We start from the raw sequence: 15,191 nt of genomic DNA on the forward strand, positions 1-15,191 counted from the left end.
CACTGATGTCTGGTGGTGTGTGTATGTGCCTGGTGAAAGCATGCACTGATGGCTGGTGATGTGTGTGTGCCTGGTGAAAGCATGCACTGATGGCTGGTGGTGTGTGTGTGCCTCTGATGGCCGGTGGTGTGTATGCCTGGTGAATGCGTGCACTGATGGCTGATGGTGTCTGTGCCTGGTGAGAGTGTGCACTGACGGCCGGTGGTGTGTATGCCTGGTGAATGCGTGCACTGATGGCTGGTGGTGTGTGTGTGTGTGCCTGGTGAAAGGTAGAAGGAAGCGCTATGGACTGTGTGTGAAATCCAAGAAAGAGTTCAGAATGCAAAGGCAGAGGGCAGCTCGGGTTACAAGCTGCCTTTGAAGAAGATCAGGCAGCACTGGGCAACCATGCCAGCATTCCAAGGAGCAGACGGTCGTTCACGTTAGAAGTGTGATGCCCTGAGGACATATGGCACTGTGAGGAGCCTGGGAGACACAAGTAGACGCTAAGTGCCTGAGGAGATAAGGAGCAGAAGGAATTCCTTTGAAGTGTGGTGCCGAGGCTCGGGAGAAAAGCGCGTGCACGGGCACATGCACTGTGCGTTATCCGTCTCCAAAAGCCCTTGGTTTTAAGAGTTGGTTTCAACACAATAGTTTCGAGTAATAAATTACTCGACCTAAAAATGGGCAGAGAGACACAAATCAGATATGGAAATTAAATATCCCGATTTCCGCCCCAACCATTTTGCCCTGCACATGGTCTGATCATTCCTTGCTTGCCTTTTCTTTGGACCTGAGTCTCGCAAAAACACCTCTCTTCCCTAAAAACACCCGGGCAAGGAACTGGAATCGAGTCAACATTCCGTCTTTGTGTAATTCGCTAACTACCACCTGCCCCGATCTATCAGGTTCTGCTCTACACTCCCAGGTTACCACCCTAGATCGCTGGCTTACCAAAGCCTGCGACCTAGTGGCCCCTCTGAAGCTGATTACCATCAACCGCACCCACAATGCCAACAAGTGGTTCAGCCCTGGCCTTAAAGCCAAGAAACTGGAGGTACGACAGGCTGAACGAGCTTGGATGTTAGCATACTGCCCGACCCGCAGACAACACTATGTTACCATCCTTAGTGAATATAAAAAAGACATCTTAGTAGCCAAGACAGAATTCTTCTCGGTGCGTACTCTAGCTGCGGAAAGCCAGCAGTGTGACATTTTTGCCACCGTCCACGAGCTGACTTCATTGGATAGAACTTTGCCTAAGATCCCCCCTTCTCAGGCCCTATGTGACTCACTTAACGAGTTTTTTATTGAGAAAGTAGTTTGCATTAAGGCCAATATTCCTCCCCCCTCACCTACCTTCACTGACCCCCAACCGCCTGGCAATAATCTGTTTCTTACGCACATTCCTGCACTGACCAGAGAATCCCCCCTCCCCCTACTTAGGCGTGTCAAATCAGGCTCTCCAGCTGACATTTGCCCGGCCCACATTCTCTGTCAGATTTTCTCTGATTGCCCATCTCCTGCCCTCACCCTCCTGAATGATTCCCTCACGCATGACACTGTCCCTGTCCCCTTCAAGACCGCTATATTTATCCCTATACTAAAAAAGTCCGGGGCGGATCCTGCCTCCCCGGCAATCTACCGCCCTATACCCCTTCTCTCGTTTTGGGAAAGGTCGCTGAGTCCCATGTCACCCAGGTGCTTAGCTCTTTTATAGAGGATAGCAACTACCTTGCACCCTGCCAGGCGGGTTTCCGTCCTCGGCATTCCACTGAGAAGGTGGTTATTTCGGTCATGGATCAACTCAGGGAGGGGCTCGATACCAACACTCCCCAGGCCCTTGTCCTCCTGAATTTGTCCGCCGCTTTTGACACGGTGGACCTTTCCATTCTTATGTCCCGTGTTGAGGCGGAGGGCATAAGGGGACCGATATTGGCCTGGCTCGATTCCTTCCTGTCTGACCGTACGCAAGCAGTCCATCTGGCCGAGTTCTCTGCCCCACCGCGCAGGGTACAATGCGGTGTCTCTCAGGGTTCCTCCCTCTCCCCTCTTTTGTTTAAGAGCCCCTGGCCCAGGTCGTAGAGAACTTTGGGGTGGGCATTGTCAGTTACGCCGATGACACCCAGCTCATGTTTAAGCTCACTCCTGATACCGAGAATTATGCCTCCAACTTCTCGGAATGCATGGCTGCGGTCGCCAAGTGGATGGATAACAACTGCCTCCGGCTGAATGGAGATAAAACAGAGGTGTTGGTGGTAGGAAATAAAACCTCTCTATGGTCGCAGGCGTGGTGGCCTACATCACTGGGTGACTTTCCACACCCTGTTGAAAAGGTGAAAAACCTTGGGATCATGATCGACTCTGATTTGTCAGGAAAATCCCAAGTCAACAAAATAATAGGCAAATGCATCGGTACGCTAAGAACTTTAAGAAAAATCATTGATCTCATCCCTACTGAAGCTAGAAAAACCATCGTACATGCGCTTATTACACCTCATTTGGACTATGGGAATAATCTCCTATTAGGTCTGAACCAAAAGCATCTTCACCAGCTTCAATGCTTACAAAATGCGGCCGCTCGCATGGTACTGGGCCTTCCCAAAAGAACATCTGCCAAGGCGGCCCTGTCCAAACTGCACTGGCTCCCTGTTAGGGAAAGAATCAAATTCAAGAGCCTTTGCTATGCCCATAAGATTGCTCATAACAAAGGGCCCTCCTATCTAAGAGATCTTCTGACTATCCACCGCCCTACCAGAGACCTTAGGTCCTCAGGAATGTCACAATTCAAAATCCCACGTGTCCACAGAGCGAAAATAGGCGGCCGATCTTTTCGCTACCTTGGAGTAAAACACTGGAATGCTCTACCTGTGCATCTAAGAATGGAACCCTCAGAGACTCTTTTCAGAGCCAAATTAAAAACTCACCTCTTTCCTCAATAATTGTTTCTCTGACCGCCCCTTATCTTCCCTCTGTGAGTTTTGTTGGCAATTAGCGCGGGGATACACAGTTGTGCAGCCATGCGCTTTACAAATCTTCTATTATTATTATTATTATTATTATTACCGCGCAGGGTACAATGCGGTGTCTCTCAGGGTTCCTCCCTCTCCCCTCTTTTGTTTAACCTTTACTTTTTCCCTCTTATTTTTGCACTGAAACAAATGAAGGTCACAGTGTACAACTACGCTGATGACCTCCAAATCATTTTTTATTCCCCCCCCCTCACATCAGGTATCACCAGCTTCCAGTCCGTTATGCTGTTTATCTGGGATTGGATGAATGCGAACCATCTTAAACTCAACCCGGATAAAACAGAGCTGGTTCTGACTGGTGGCAGTGGTAACCCTTGGTCCCCCTCGTTTTGGCCCCCTTCTCTAGGTTTACCCCCCCCCCACTCCTTCACATTCAGTTAAGATCCTTGGCATCACACTAAATCATCATCTGACACTTCACTCCCATATTAGTTCTGTTGTTTCCTCTTGTTTCTTTACCCTGCGTATCACTAGGAAAATATCTCGGTTTTTCTCTCCCCTTGCACTTAAACTTATCTTAATGGCTATGGTCCTATCTAAGATCGATTATGGAAATATCATTTACAATGGTGTCCCCTCTTATGCACTTCAACTGGTGCAGAACCAGGCAGCACGCCTGGTATATGGCCTATCCAAATCCCACCATTCCTTTCCCCTGCCTATTGCTTTACATTGGCTCCTTATCAAACAGCGGGCCCTTTTTAAACTTGGATGCCTTACATTTCAGGCCCGGGCGGATACGGCTCCTGCCTTTATCAATTCGGCCATCACTAATTACTGCCCTTCTAGAGACCTGCGCTCGTCCACTAAATCTCTTTTAGTAATTCCCCGCTTTAAGAAACAAAGATCGGGAGGTCAGAAATTTTCGGTCTTTGCTCCCACTTTCTGGAATGCACTCCCGCCCCCTGTTAGACTTTCCTCCTCCTATATGGAGTTTCGTAAGGCCCTTAAAACTTTTCTGTTTCAGCAAGCTTTTAGCCCCTAACCCGCTGTGTCTTTTCTGCCCAGTAAAATAACCCCCAGCGCCAAGAAACTGCATAGTGTACGTGCGCTTTACAAATTCCTAAAGAAAAAAAGAAAAAAAGAAGAGGAGGCAGAGAGGGGAGCAGAAGGAAAAACCCGGCAGAGAGACACGAGGTCAGCAAGGGGTGCAGAAGGGAAACCGGGCAGAGAGACACGGGGGCAGTGAGGGGAACAGAGGGAGAGAACTGGCACAGACGACATACAGGCAGCGGGGGAGACAGACAACAGCAGTCACAGACACAACAATGAAAATGCAGTCACTACAACGGGAGCAATGAAAGAAAATACAGGCAATACAATGGGGGATGAGCAAACCTACGGCCTACCACTGGCCACCAGGGATGAGACGCAGGTGGCAGCCTGTGGGTGGAGGAGGGCCTCGAACTTCCTCAGCAGCGGCAGCTGGGGCAGGGACTCACAGGCGGTGCTGTGAAGAGGGGGAGCGACCTACCTGGAAGGTTCAGAACCCCTCTGAAAGGGGTTCTGATATGTACCATGCAGTCTGTGTCCAGTCTATGAGATCATCTGGTATCTCTCAGGTAATGAAGGCATTTGTTTCCTTTTAATTTCTTGGAGAACATTTGTAAAAGGGGCATTTACATTTATGGAATAATGGCGGGGTTATCTGGGGCTGCAGCTGTTGTTCTCTATGTGTCGGTTGAACTGAGGCCTTTCGATTGCTTGAAATCATATGAAGAATAGTTTTTGGCTCCTAGTGAAACTGCAGCCACTGTTTTCTGTGGAGTTTCTAGGTGGACATTTTTGGGCAATACATGGTAAAGGAAGGTTTTGATCTTTATGTGTCATAATATGTGATGTTAACCTCACATGGAAACACAACCTTTTGGACCCATCTGTAATTTTTCCACTGTCAACCAATCTACCAAAAGTCTTCACAGAAACTTTTTGTACGTAACTACTTTATTGTTTGTGCTTTTTTCACACATGTATGCACCACTTCATTGCCCGAGTGGTATACTTCCCACTACATTGTTTTTGCTGAAGTGGAGAAATCGGTAACTCTCATCATACCTCCAAGTTTGTAAATGGTTCAAGAAAACAGCTGTGAGCTTTCCAATTTTTCTCAGCCCATGATGTGAAGATGACTTGGCCTTCATACAGTTGACTGTTTCAAGCTGAAGCAGAGAGCTGAACTGTCACCTTTTGGAGTCTTTTGGCGATCATGTCCCAGTGCATTAAACGTCATCCAGATATCAAGTCTGGCACATTGCGGCTGCGTGATCTGGTACCAGTAGTCATTCATAATATTGTTCCAAGTTAAGGTTTTACTTTCTACATCCTCATCTGGAACGTCCCAATCAGGCCTTAGGAAGGGGTCTTTAATGGTGGCCTATATGTAAGACTGACACTGATGAAGAAATATATAGCCTCCACAGCCTCCAGGGAAGCAGCAAGGACACACCAGGTGAAAATACAGACTGCAGTCAACCTACAACCCTTGAATGAAAATCAATGTTTGTAGCCAAGGAGCAGTACCAAACCGTGCCAATAGCATATAGCTCCCAATACTGAAGTCTACACTTCAATGTGCCCAGAATCAGACTTGCTAGAATGGGAGGCAGGTCTTTTGCATACCTAGGCCCCACACTTTGTAACTCTCTCCCCTTGAGTATTCGTATGGAAACCAGCTACGTCCGTTTTCGCAGAGCCATCTAGACCTGGCTTTTCAATCAATAATCTCCAGTAACTGTTGAAACGTTGGCTTCCTAGCACATTGCCTGTCCAGCGCCAGGAAACCCTTTTTGGGTAGCTGTCGCGCTCAATAAGCTTAATAAGTAAATAAATAAAATTACCATCTTTGGCTTGCTCTATAGGTGCATTGATTACAAGAAATATTGGCAGCTTGGAGACATCAGAGATCACAACTAGAGCCATGGCCTCTAGCTGCACACTGCAAAATTTCTGCCTACAATCAATTCATCCTAACGTTTTATTTGCAGAAAGGCAAAATGGGATTTTTACCGCAAGAACAGACGTGATTACAAGACAAACACTACCATTTAACACCCAAATGTAAAATTACCTATTTAAGATGACTTTTTAATCTGCCTCAACTTGCTAACTGGATGACCTAAAGATTTACGCATCTGCAGTGATGTGGCATGCATTTTATCTGCAGCCTGTAGACATGCCTGATCTGATCTTAAATTATGGTCATGCTATGCTATGTGTTATGATATAAAGCACGCTCCAAGTCATTAGTCCAGAGAAGGTTCACTCTATTAAACCCCTACTTCAAAGCATCACAACCGGCAGCAGCCTTAGGGCAACTGATCTGGGAAACACAGGGAAGGAGAACCCCCTATCCCCCATCCCAACACTCCATCTTACATGCTAAAGAAGACCCTGTGGTGTCTGCAATAAATGCACAGACTAAAAATAGTACATTATGACGCTACCCCTACACTGCATATTAGGAATACCTCATACATATACACAACGAGCAAAATATGAAAGGCACAGAAATCCATCATAAAACATCACATAAGAGAAGATTCATTGTGGAACAACCTTGTCCATTCAGGTGTGAATTTGGCACGGACTATTTCATTCCTTGACACCATGCAGGGCTTGTATGGACAGTTTTGTCCCATGATGGTGGACGGATACTAATACAACCAATATTTGGCTTCTCTCCTCTCCTGCAGAGATGACCAGGCACTCTCTCTAACTTGCCCAGACATACTCAACATTGCAGTTTGGCCCTGGCATCTTTTTGACCAGCGTGGAATTTTTTCTAGTCAACCTATGTAGGTTGGTTCACAAAATTCACTTTCCCGGTGGGTGGCAATTCGACTTACCTCCATAAATATTAATGAGGTAGGTCGTAAACTGAGACTTATGCATATTGGATGCCATCAGAGGAATGGTGGCAAGCTGGGGTCAGCAGACCACCATGTTTTTGGCTTTTTAAATTCAGCTTGTTTTCCCTAAAGAAAACAAGATTGCATAAAGTTTACTTTTTTAAAAAAGTTTGAGAGTGAGCAGTGATTGGATCACTGCCTACTCCTCAATATTTCTTTTTTAGTTCACAAATGGAGTGGGGATCCACGGGCATTTGGATTCCTTATGGAGTCGGAAACCTGTTTAAATAGTCTGTAATAATTTACCGACTTCTACAAGGAGGGTTGTGTATGTTTAAAAATGGTTGAGATCACAAACAGAATCGCTCCTTAGGACTATAAAATTGTTTAGTACATCAGGACCTCACTGCAGAACAACACATTGCAGCCTGCATGGAGAACATGCTCAGCACACTAGCCCCTGGCTGGGCTCTGTCCCGACCAATTACAACACTGCTTGCAGCCTTGTGATTGTCTTATGGGAGGGAGCCTGCCTGCCTGCTTCCTGTTCCTGTCGGAGGCAGGAGAGCAGGTGCAGAGAAGACGCAGGACCTGGCGGAAAGGTATGTTTAATTAAATGTTTTTATTTCCCAGCGATGCCAGCCACTACTGACCACAACACACCATCTGCAGCTTCACACGCAAAGTACTTTTATTCCTGGTTGTAATATTAATTGGGGTGGCATCAATGATAAATACTTTATTGATTTGGGCATATACTTAAGCAAAATGTGTCTTAAATATTGATTTACCATCCAAATAATACATAGGAAATAGTTGATCTAACCAACTGAATACAAATAAATCTGGCTCGTCATTTTCCTACCGATGTCGAATGGTCTTACACTGACCGAATGCTTTTTTGTTTTATTTATCACTATGAAGACAAAAATCTTCACATCTTAAATATATATTTAGGCACATTTTCTACAGTAGGTCGGACGATTCCCATGAATTACTGATTAAATGAACCTTTGAGCAACTCTGATACAAATTATTTGTTGATACCTACAATGAAACTCTCAGCAAAGTACTGATTCATATTTAACCTAAAAAAATACTTGTGATACCCCAACACATCCTTTTCTTAGGATGTAAATGGGAATCAAGAACTCAGGAGGGTGGGGAAAATATGACATTGCATTAATCATTCAGATTTCACAAACATAACTAAAGTGTGAAAAGTATACAAATGAACCATGCATTTTGGGGCATGTTGTTCTTTAGCTTTATTCGATTTTGTTTAAAATCATAAAAGCATATATTTAAAAAAATTCATGACAAAAATTACGTATTAAAACACAAAGTGGAAGAAAGATAAAACATTAGTCCATGTTGCATGAATAAGTTCCTTTGTTTCATAGTAGAATTCATGATTTTCCATACCCAGGCCAATGTACATTGTTACAGGGTGGTTGAAGGCGGAAAAGCCATGGCAACACAGTGCACGCGTATTTCTGCCCTTCGGGTGAGCTGACTTTGCCCTCAGTTTTAGTCTAGGGGTATATATCATGCTCGAGTAGAAGTTGCGTAGGTCCCAGATGGATATAGGGCCAACACCTTCACAGGGGTACAAAGTTCGCAGGTAGGGAACGACTGAGCTGCTTCTAAATTTTATTAGAACAAGGTCACCGTCAATATCTTTTTGTAGGGGGCCTAGCCAACCCACCCTTCTAACAGACTTGATGGTACCGTCAAAACCTAGGGGCAGGGGCCTGTTTTTAGTTAGCCAATATGTGACTTTGTTAAGTAAGTCTTGTTCCCGCTCGGTTTTTCCATGTTTGATTTATGGGACTCCCGCAAGAACACACACAAAGGATGCATCCTCCACGGGTAGCTGTATGTGAGTTGTATTCTTATTAGACTCTACTTTTGTAGCAGTATGTTGTAAAGGGCCCGGTTTGTGATTAGCTTTAGGTGCATTGGGGGGTGGAAGGATAGGGACTAGGGGGCGAGTTTGATTGTTACTTTTAGTACCAAGTGGGTTGTGACCGATTGATGTTAAAGAATTTTCAGTGCGGGTTTGGTTGGCCTTTAAACGTTTCTCTATTCCCAACAGCCTATCCTCTAAGGTGGTAATTTTGGAGAAATGAGTGAGCCAACCGTTTGTTCAATCTGGGCCAAAAAGTTCGAATTGAAGGAAGTTATCCATTGGTCTATTTTTTCTTCCAGTTTTTGAAGGGGGTTAGTTGCAGGCAGTGGAGAGCTAAAACAGAGTTTTTGTTGTTTTGATTTATTCCCTGTGGGCCTGACCCCATCCCACTTCCTTTTGCTAGATGAGGACTGCGAAGAAACTGTGTTTGGTGTATTAACGTTTTTGGGTTGGGCCAGGGGGCTGACGATTGGGGTTGACATACTGGTTCGTTTAACGAGGCAAGGGGAGGAACTTTTGATTTCATTTCTGGGTTCCACGGTGGCATAACTTGTTTTGCAGAGGGAATTTAGTTCATCCAGCAGCGAGAGGTGTTGCAGTATGCCATTGGTTGGGTCGGGCGATTGGTTGATGGATATGCTAGACTTGGCAGGTTCATTCATATTGGCGGTGGGCGGAGATGGCCTGCATAGAGCTTGCGACCCTGAGTGCAAGCCTCTCTGGCTGATAGATTTATAGGTCACCCCCTTGTGTGTCATCATAGGGTGTGCAAGTGTTAGGCTATCACAAGGCTATAACAAGGTCTCAAGAAAATCTGAGGGTATTAAAGAGTTTTCAACTAAAGTTCAGTTTGTGATCCCTTGCCAATATGTCAGAAAGGTCATAAAGTTATTACCTTGGCAGTGTGATGGGGTCAGGGGGAGTGGCCCCGTCCCGTCCTCCTTGTGCCTCTGAGGGCCACAGAGGGCCCGCCCTTTGTCCGGGCTTAGCCCGGCGCGTCCCGCGCGCGTCCTCGCGGGACGAGGGAGCAGGCGAGTCTTTATGCGCCTCCTGGTGCGTGGGAAATGCGCAATGAGCCCCTGTGGCTCCTGGGGCTTGCAGTCTGGCAAAGTGGTCTGTGGCGCTGGACCGGCGGAGCAAAGCCCGGCCGGTCGGTGAGGGCGGGGGGGCGGAGCTAAGCCCGGCCGCGATGGAAGGAAACAACCCACGAACACCAATGGACTCTGCAGCAGGTGAGTCTTTATGCGCCTCCTGGCGTGTGGGAAATGCGCAATGAGCCCCTGTGGCTCCTGGGGCTTGCAGTCTGGCAAAGTGGTCTGTGGCGCTGGACCGGCGGAACAAAGCCCGGCCGGTCGGTGAGGGTGGGGGGCGGAGCTAAGCCCGGCCGCGATGGAAGGAAACAACCCACGAACACCATTTTGGGGCATATTTATCAAGGGTTGCGTCGCTTTTGTACCGCGTTGCATGGTGCGAAAGCGAAGCAACACTTGCATTGTGATTTATAAAGACACGCAAGGCCACCTTGTGTGGCCCTGAGTGGCTTGATAAATCCAGAGTAACGCAACGCAGTGCAATTCGCTGTGCTGCGTTACTTGGCACCAAGGAGGCGTTCCGTGGGAGGTGCGTGGGTGTTCTCATACAAAACCCATGAATTTTGATGCATTCTCAGATTTATCATTACTGGTAGACCTGGAAATTCGTCAAAATGCTAAGCCTTCCCAGGGCAGGCATAACGAGGAGAAATTCTTCATTTCTTCTTGTTTTTTCCTCTTTCTATATGAAAGAGGAAAATGCCTCAGGTGATTGTTTTTGTGCAGGAAGGTGCCATTTCGTGCACAAAAACAATCCTCCTTACAAAGCAGACACACTCAAACCATGATGCAAAAGTACCTGCGTTGGTGCTAAGCAGCACATTGTGCGCAGCGCGGGGAAAAGACAGGAATGTACCGTATTGTGATAAATAGGGCATATTCCTGAACTTTCCCTGAAAAGCAGCCCTTGCGCTGCGTTACAATTTGATAAATGTGACTTTTAATACGGTCAACAAGGGTAGAATGTCCAGATTAAAAAAAAACTCTCAGAAGTAAAGCATCCCATCAGCTCTTGATACAACAGCTGCAGGCCATAAGCTTTGCTAATCTTACTGCCCTGTGAGGGAGAGGTATTGGGGATGATTAGGGCTTTGTAATCTTCAAGTTGATGACTTAGGTTCCTCACATGTCAGATCACTTGGTTTCATATTAAGCCCTCATCTTATTGTGACTACTAATGTTTCCAGTCAGCGACATCTGATGGATAGTTCCTGCATTCTTCTCACTCAAGAAAATGAAGGCTCTACTACAGACGATAACTTGGAAATGGCGGGTCAGGCATTAATGATCTCACAAACTGACTTTTGAAACACAGGGGCATATTATCAAGGACCGGTATTAAAATTATCGCCGTTTTATCGGCAGGAAACTGCAGATAAAACGGCGATAATGGGCTTGATAATACGACCTTGTTAATTCCCATAGAAGCCCATGTTAACATCAAAACATGGGCTTCTATGGGAATTAACAAGGGCCTATCATCAAGCCCATTATCGCCGTTTTATCTGCAGTTTCTTGCCGATAAAACTGCGATAATTTTAACACCGGTCCTTGATAATATGCCCCTCAGTCCTCATAGGTAGTCCGCAATCTGCTTTGGCTTCACAGGGGAGGGGGGGGGGGGGGAGTACTTCACTGTGTGGGTAGTGTGTCCCAGGCTCGGTTATCAATTATGTTTATTTCACGAGCTGTTTATAATGCAACACAAGCTGAAACTGGCATCATGCAATCTTCAAACAAATTCTGTTAAAACCACCTTAAAATGCATAGGGATAGACTACACAGATAACTAAAACAGAATGAATCATGACAACATTTCTTCTAATGTATTATTTGCTCTAACTGTCTTTCATACATTACTTTTGCCTACTAAATTCAGGGCCTAACTATCATATTTTTCAATATGTTGCCAGTGAAACAGATGACAAAAATTGAAATATATATAAATAAATAAAAGAGGTTAAATAGCGCTGATCTAGCTACACAGTGTACAAGTACAAGTGAAATTTCACAGAGAGTTCAAGAAGGGCTGCAGTAGGGAGTAACAATGACATTGATAACATAATGGTGGTGAGGAGTGTAAAATGGAAATGATTACAGATTGGGGTGAAAAGAGGGTGCTATTTATTGGGACGGGAGAGTGCAGAAGTTGTGATTACTCTTAGTGGTAGGGGTTGTTGATTACAGATTAGGGAGCAGGGAAGAATACGAAAACAACACTAGAGAGTGGAGGCCCAGTTAATTTTTGGTGTGTGTGTGGGGGGGGGTTCGGGGTTACAATTTGACTCAGCAATAAAAGTCAGAAGATCTGGGGAATTCCATAAGTGATCTCTACTCTGCGTAATACACATTCCGGCTGTCAGAATCTGCTGAAGATAAAAAAAAAAGGATCTATTTGATAACACACATCCTGGACCAATGGTCAATAGAGGGATGTGTGCTATAAAGTTACAAATACCATAATGGTGCATAAAACATTTAATTAAATAAAAATAGTATAAACAACCTCATACTTTGCCTGAGCACCTTGGATGGTGCACAACATTATCTGAAAGTTGCCAGGCTGTCTGTAGCTTGAGCTACACTCTCCAAGCCTTCTCCATCACACAGTGGTGGCCCTTCATGGAGCTGGGGGCCCCTTACAGTTTAAAGGCATGGCATGTCTTGGAGCCATCCCTGATCCATCTCTTGGTATCTGTGTGAAAATGTGAGGTTCCAGCCTCTGTGATTGGATGGGATGGTTTATGGGAAACAATTATGCTGAATAGTCTCATAGGATCAGGTCCATCTTCTCATCTGGTCTCATCTGATGTTCATCTGGGGGGTTTTAAGTTCACAGAAAATTACGGCCAAACAGTAGATGTGCTCCCATATTCCTGAACCTATGTTAACCGGTGCAGACATGAAAACCAATCGAGGAGTATACCCAAAAAGACTGTTTCTAGCTCAGGCGATCAAAGGTTACTAAAACACTGCACCAGGAGCTCAACACTGCACCTGACACTTTGCAGAAGTTACCTGGTTGCCTTTCAGCTGTTTATTGCTGTAATCAGACTTTTAAAGAGGCGATAAACAACTTCCTGTTACCACCCGCAATCAATATATTTTGGGGAGAATCTTTTTGTAGCAAGATACAAAAACCTAAATAATCAAGTAATTCAAACAGAGTCAAAATAATTATTCTGTAATATCCTATCATTCCCTATGTGATGCATTTATACCATCTTTAGAATGTTCATAAATGCTGCAGTCAGAATGTTAGTACTCTGACTGCAGAGTGACAGTTTGCATGGGCTGAGCACCTGGATAGGAGCTCCTGGTGGGGTCTCCCCTAGGTCCCTTAAGTCCCCTATTGAGCTTGTACCTGACTTAACTTATCTGCTCAATAAAACTACATGAAAACTACCTTCAAGCGTGGACCTATTTACCACATTATTTTGGCGACGATCCTGAAAGAACCTACAAGCAAGTTACTACAAGCAAGTTACAGAATACTACAAGCAAGTCACAAGAACAAGTTAATCTGAATTTCACTCAAGACACCCCAACTGGCACCGAGACCCCACCAGTGACCCGACATCTGTCGCCCACAACAGCCTGCCAGTTATACAAGTGTCTGGTGAGTCATTTCTCTGACTGTAGTCCCTTTCTCAACAAACTGGAACCACTAAATTGCTTTGTTATTACAAGCCTTGCCAACCTGTGCTGAATCAAGCCTCTACACAACCTCTAGCGACAGTTAGGCTGATCACACTTTGTCGGACTATTTTATAATGAGACTACAAAGATTTAAATTTAGTTTGTCATCATTCTTCAACCTATTTCTGCTTAACTCAAAATTTATAAATTCTTTCTACAGCATTTGGATGACAAAAGCCAATCTAAAACATCGTAACCGAAAAGAAAAGCAAATTATCAGTATTGTGATTTCTTTTGCTTTTAAAACGTGTACAAATGGATACTTGATGCCACCTACTGGAGAAATGTTTAACTTTTTCATGACATTCGGCTTCATTTTTAAAGTGTTCACGATTTTAACTAGAGAGGCAATACAGACAGTTCATACAAGAGGTTAAACTCTTCAAATCCATATTGCTGAGCGAGACATCTGTGACACGGAGATATCGCTGTGACATTCATTTCATTTGAACTCACATCGTTGTTTAAATGGAAGCGTGGGGTAGTTAAACATTTTTCTGTCATCTATAACGTCGAGTAATTCAATCTACCTGCTGTTGTCACTGAGACCAACTGCTTCTTGGAGTCCGTTTTCAGTTGGTGAGGAGCTCTTTTCTCTTCAATTGCCTCTTTGTTTTGATGACGCATTCGAACCCTGTAGGAGGGTATGGTGATCAGTATGTGTCGCGTGGAGGCAAGGATTCTGGCAAGTGACGTCTTTCCCAGCTTACTGGAGTGTCTGATGCAGCATTACGCTAGTGAGCAGCAGCGCTCCGTGAGCCACCCGGAGCAACGTAAGGAATCTGCCACCAGCAACGTAAGGAGCGTGTCACCATCTTCGATGTGTCAACCCTGACAGTTCTTCAGAAGCGCGATGCTGATTGTTTTCACCCGTTCGTGTGACCCGTGTTGGGTTTAAATTCATTTGAGCTTATCGAGCGACTACCAAGGAAATGTTCCTATTGAAGCTGGAGCGCTCTATTAAATCGTCTGAGAGCTCAATCCTTGTGCGTGACATTTGTGACTAAGTGTTCTGAGGAAAAGGCATCTCGGGTGAGACAGATCGCTCACCGGAGCTAATGTTGTTCATTTATTTATTTTTTTTGTGTTGCAGATTTGTTATGGGCTTGTCTTAGTTTCGGTGTGCACTATTTATAGGTTGCTCACTGTCTTGTTGGTTCCTGTTCTCTTTTCTTAGAGATAAGTTAATGTTTCTTGCCATTTACTGTGAGTACTTATCAAAAGTAATGTGCCATTTGATAACATTTTTTTTTTATTTTTTTATTTTTCATTCTGGTGGGTGATGTGTCTATTTTTCTTAGGTGAAATGTCACATTTTAGTGTTATTTAGGCATGTTTAGTGGTGTGTGGGAGCTGGTCTCCTCATCCTCGTTTATCTTCAGTGTTGGGTGGTGCGCACACTCCTTCACTTGCCACCACAATTATTCTTTCACTGAGATCTCACTAGTTTTGTTGTCTTTATCTCGCATAGGGTCATACTCCCTTTAGATTATAGTTGTGCACACTTAGTGTCGATACACATCTCTCATTATTTTAGTTATTCTGTGTTTTGGTAAGGATTTTAGTCCTTTTTTTTTGGTTTCTAACAGCACCACAATAGTTGTCCTCACTTGGACCCCTTAGTTTTGTA

Source organism: Lissotriton vulgaris, chromosome 9 (genome assembly GCF_964263255.1).
Source record: "Lissotriton vulgaris chromosome 9, aLisVul1.2, whole genome shotgun sequence".
Taxonomy (NCBI): domain Eukaryota; kingdom Metazoa; phylum Chordata; class Amphibia; order Caudata; family Salamandridae; genus Lissotriton; species Lissotriton vulgaris.